Raw genomic sequence first — 6,099 nt, 5'->3', positions numbered from 1 at the left:
TGTGTGATAACTACAGCAAGAAATTGGGATATATGAATTGATTCCTAGACTACAATCTTTAGTACATAGAACACAAATACCCAACTCACTTTTTCCGGTCCATGCTGATATAGTTGCATCTTCAAATGGAAATCGATTACAAATGAAAATACAAAAACACAAGTCAAAGATAAATATGATGTACAAAAATAATGCAATTGTAAATTGAACTTCTATAGGGAATCATCTGTTTTTTTCATTTATGTACTATATAATTAAAAGTTGCAGTGTCATTTATTCTAACAAATATATAAAACATATCTCTAAGGTACTATTGTACAACTTTGAATCTTGTTTGACTGTTTCTTCAACCTCGATGAATTCATTAACCATGAAAACCTGAAATTATGAAACCATTAACTGTGAAATCGTAGGAGAAATCAAGACCAGATATGGTAAAATCGTGAAATCATAGCAGAGAAATTAAGTAAAAATCCAAATCTTACCAATAATAACCGATGTTGAAGCGACGGTGAAGGATTAAAGTTTTTTTGATGTCTTTAGGGCTCTATTTCATAGCTTCCTTTACTTCATCTGTGACAAAAAATTTGATTAAAAAAATCGGCATTCAGATGTATTGAAGCCATAATCCATCAAATACAAAATTTGATACAATTTAGTTGTTGATTTCTTGCAATTTAGAAAGAAATTAATTTCATTATATCCCTGATTTTATGAGATTACGGTATACCAAATTTCTGGCTTTATTTGTTTTCTTATTTTCAAGAATGAAAATGAAGATTGAAGAGCATGAGGCGAAGATGTCGAGTTATGACTTTTTGTTTAATTCTTTAATAATGATTTGGGCGGGAATAAATTTCTAAGAGAAACAGCCACGTTTTTTTTTATTAGGAGGAGGAGGGATATATACAGAGAGAAAAAAAATCAATTTATCTAAAAATGTTAGTAATTTCTTTTTTTTGTTTTTTAATATCTAAAAATGTTAGTAATTTCTTTTTTTGTTTTTTAATATTAATAGTAAATTTTATAAGGATTTTTGCTTTTTAATAGTGAATTTTATAAGAATTTTTCTATTTTCGGTTTTAGAAACTTATTTTTTTTTTCGTTCTAGGCAACTGTATTTTTGGACCGGCTGCACAAGGTAGATATATTTTTAAACAAAAGCACAAAACACTTGTATTTGTTTTGCATCACCTATTCCCTAAACCCAAATCGCAAAACAAAACTATTCATCAAAACAAACAAAACTATTGACTAAAAGAAATGATTCACTGGTATCCAATATCTTTTACAACCGTTTTTAAAAGAAAATAAACTTAGTTTTTTGGAAATATTTTTACAACTTATTAGTTTATGTTTTTTTCTTTATATAAAATTAGTTTTCTAAAGATCTATATTTTAGAACCTTCGTGTGCTTTCGTTTATACGGATTATTAGTTTATAACCCGTGATAACTACGGTTATAAAATTAATTAAACTTTCGTATTAAAAAATTAAAATTATTAATCAATTATTTTAAATAAATTATTACTTAAGAGATATTTTTTTAGTTATATAAAATTATAATCGTTGATTTAAATAAATACGTGGAGTTATGTCCTTTTATAATTTATATTAATTTTATTTTATTTTTTAATCTAATGTTATTAATTTAATATAATTAAAGGAAGAAATTTTAAATTTTGAAATTTAAAATTAAGAATCAATTGTCAATTATTAATTTAATAAAATTAGAGTGAGAAATTTAAAATTTGAAATGTGAAATGAATAATTAATAGGTTGACAAGTGACATGATAAATGATATATAACATTAATGAGGGGTTCTAATTACATGACACTTGTCAATATGAGATTAAATCTATTCTTTTATTAGAATAGGGAGACTAGGGAGATTATTATTATTATTATTATTATTATTATTATTATTATTATTTTCATGTTTTACATCTTTGTTTTTATGTTTTCTTTAAGAGTTTTTTTTTCACAAATTGTTTTCTTTTTACCTTTCAAGTCTTTTTTTTTTTAATATTCGTTTCAGTCATGAAGTGTTGTAAAAAAAATTTATATATTTCTTCTTCACAAACTAAAAATATACCAAATATAATTACATCTATTACGATTGTAAATTATATTTTCTCTAATATACATGAATGACCGAAGTAATGCATTAGACATGCTACACTGTCTTTTTAACAAAATCCAACTAGATGACAATTTCCGACACGAATACATTACAAAAATAAGTGGATTTGTAAATGATATCGCGAGGTGACCTATAAACACATTTATTTTATTAGATTATATATATATATATATATATATATATATATATATATATATATATATATATATATATATATATATATATATATATATACTAGCCGTTTACCCGTGCCAAGCGACGGGTGCGAATAGTTTCTTTCAGCAGTTATTTCAATTCGGAAAAATATATGATTGGGCATCCAACTTTGACAGGAAGGTAATGAAAATGTAATCTCATAACAATGAAATCTAATTTGCTTTGGAAAATAGTAACTTGTAACTTCGAAACTAACCCATGTTCTTTAAGTCAAGAAAGAAAAAGGAAAAAAAAAATACCATGTTTTCAAGGACTGTCATTAAATGAAAAATATAACCAAAAAAATGTGATTTTATAGCCTAAAATAAAGTACAACCATTTAAACTACATGTTGGGAAAGATATTGTGTTGATCCGACTTCAAAAAAAAATTATTAATGACATTTTTAAAAAATTTACAGATTATGCCTTTTTGCCTCTTCGTTCACTTTGAAATCCCCCACCAAGTAGTTAGTGGTTCCCTTGACTAAAGTTTCATCGAAGCAAAACCAAGTAACTATCCATCTCCAAAATTTAGAACTAATAAAATAAAATAAAACAAACAAAATAGTTTCAAAAGTCGATAGAAAATGGAAAAGATAAATTGATTGAGTGTAGAGTTTCTATGAGACATTTTGTCAAACACTTAGAGTCCATGTTTTGTAAGCCTATAAAAAAACTATAACCCATCTTTTTGAATTAACTTGGGAAGTGAAATAAATTTTCTAAAACCGCTCCTATAATACTAAATTTTCATCTAACACACCACAACAACTAAAAACAATAACCATCCTTACAGAGAATCCAAAGTCCAAACCAAACAACTTAATCTTACAAAAACTACATGATCGAATTAATAGTCAATCAAAAAATAATATCATTTACAAAAAAAAAAAAAAAAAAAAAAAAAAAAAAAAAAAAAAAAAACTTACAAATAAATTTAATTAACTAATAGAAATACTAAGTGACATGATTAATTCAAGTTTTAAAACCAAAAAACATCGAGCAAAATAATAATGTTGAACCAATAACCATCATGGTCTGCTCTCCCTTCGATGTCTGCAAAATAGAAATTAATGGAAATTGCAACCTGTGACAAAAAGATGAGTGATGACTTTCTTGTGGTCGTCACTTATCGTTGCTATCTCTTTAAACAATCTTGGCTTCATCCCCAATAATAGAAACTCAGATCAATCAAGAAGAAAGATTAGGGACCCTAACATGACACCCAAGTTTGAGAATGAAACAAAGTAGGTTGTTATTCAAGATATACTATTTATGTCCTCCATGAAGCATCTTTCACCACAACATTTGGATGGTGAAGCTTTGATACTTGAGAGAGTGTCAGCTTCTAACCATAACTTTATTATCCAGAGTAAAAGGAAAATAGAAACAATAATGAAAGAAAAATGGTAAGGTTATAGATGCTTTTGATCAAATTGTACTAAATATCCTAAATAATAATATAGTATACCGACCCAAATGTCCATAATCCATTTTCCATGGTAAACTGTCACAAATATCATGAATGGTCTTGACTAATTAGTTAATTATAGAAAAATAATACTCCCTCCGTCCCAAATTGATAGTCTACTTTTGACTTTTTAAGTCTTTTTTCTTTAACTTTGACCTTAAATATTTTTATTTGTATTATATATTACTTGATAAAACTTATAATAATGAAAAAACATTTAAAATACAATCCATTCATATATTTTGCATCAAATATTATCTATCAAAAATAAAAATATTTAAGGTCAAAATTGAAGAAAAAAGACTTCAAAATTCAAAAGTGGACTATCAATTTGGGATGGAGATAGTACAACAAATACTGAATATACCTATTAATGTCATGAATGGTCCATATGTGGCTTGATGTACTTGAGCTATTGAGGCAATACATGTTAATGTCCAAAACTCATATCACAACTATCTTTAGCATTAATCTAAAACCAACATCCAAATAATCTGTGAAAAAAAAAATTAAACACACAAAAAAATTGTTAAAGTTTAAAAAATAGAGTGTGGTGCAAAAAAATATTAAAAGGATGAAATAAACCAACAAAAAACATATAAAAGAGCAAAGTAGGAGGATGGAGTGGTATAAAAGTCGGACATGTGTGTTAAACATTCTAAATACAGTTTAGATATGCAAGGAAAAGATAAGATAGTCTATAAGTCAGATAGTAAAAAAAAAGTAAAAATAACTACTTAAATCACATGAGTTTTAGTGAAAAAGTAAAAATCACACATCTATTTTCCTAACACACATGCATTTGCTTAGAGATAATGTAATGTTATGCTAAAAACTGCATCTAACAACAAACAAAACAACAATTAAAAAATCTACTTTTTGCAGTAAACATTTGAAAATAATTTTGCCCCTTACAAATTTGTTCTAGCTTCTGAAGTTTAGTCTCTATGTTGAATTATATTTTCTCTTACAGTCTTTACTGATGGTTAAAGCAACCCACCACAACTCCATAACCACTCGTGTACCAACCTTCAGAACAAAGAGCATTTCAAAAACTAGCATAAAGAATTTAGAAATAAAGTGGTTTTTGTGATTACAGAGAAGAAGACAAAATATACCTTAGAAATCTACAAAATAATCAACATGGTGATGAAAGATTGACGTATTTTCCGGCCACATCTAGCTATCATAAAGAGAAAGATGAATAATTGACATATTTTCTAGCAAAATCTGCATATTACCTTTGAGAACATAATTTCTCATGTTGACCTCTTTTAGCGACCCTCGTTTAGTGAAAACCCTAGTACATTAGTGACTTCGTTTGGTAGCAGGAGCCTCTAATTTTCCGAGCAAGTTTCCTCTTTAACAACAAATGAAAGATTTATTGAAATATGTGAGATTAGGCTGCCAAAAAATAGAATAGATAAGCAACAACTGGAGGACAGTTTTACAGAGAGAAAAGAGATGGAAAGTTAGCAAAAATCGGAGTACCAATTCTTCAAGCTACACACCTGCATAAACACACAAATGTCTGAATCAAAAAAGGTAATTGAGAAATCATGGTAGAGAAATAGAAGATAGAAGATTTCGAGAGTGAGAGACAGAATTATTTGTTGTGTTGGCTATGGTTTGTGGACAGTAGCGACAAGCCTCTATATATTATGGTAGTATTAAAGGGAGTGGGAGAGGATGCTGGTGGTAACCGGTGATGGTGGTGGCGTGCCGGAATTGGATGTGGGTGGTGAGTGTGTGAATTGGGTGATGATGTTATATAAAGTGTATGTTTAACCGATTTCTTTGGCGTGCCAGGTCAAAAGCCGTGATATTTGCCCAAAAGAAATTATTGTTGGGTGAACAAATCCATTCTTATCTTGACTAATTCAACTGTTGACCGTATAGGAAATTATCTATTCTATAATGCATAAAGTTATTGTATATATTGTATAATGCATTAGATATTGTACATTGTGTTTAAACACTTGAACGTCTTAAATTTATTTTTAGAAATAATAAGGTTTGTATAATAATATAGTAATATATATATATATATACTTATTAAATAAATGCATTAGTAAAGACTAAGAAGTAAATATACAATATTTAAACTTTTTTATAGTGACCATGAATCCGATTATGACTCACGAACCTGAATCTAACTTACAAATCTGTATAACTAAACAAAATTATGGAGGTTGACCTGTATGACTAATACGAATTCATTTTAAGTAAAATAACACAAATATTTATATAAGTTGTGTAGGAATTAAACTTTTATGATCCACCATCA

Source organism: Lactuca sativa, chromosome 9 (assembly GCF_002870075.4).
Source record: "Lactuca sativa cultivar Salinas chromosome 9, Lsat_Salinas_v11, whole genome shotgun sequence".
Classification (NCBI taxonomy): domain Eukaryota; kingdom Viridiplantae; phylum Streptophyta; class Magnoliopsida; order Asterales; family Asteraceae; genus Lactuca; species Lactuca sativa.
The sequence above is the reverse complement of the archived record's forward strand: the minus strand, read 5'-3'. Positions refer to the sequence as shown.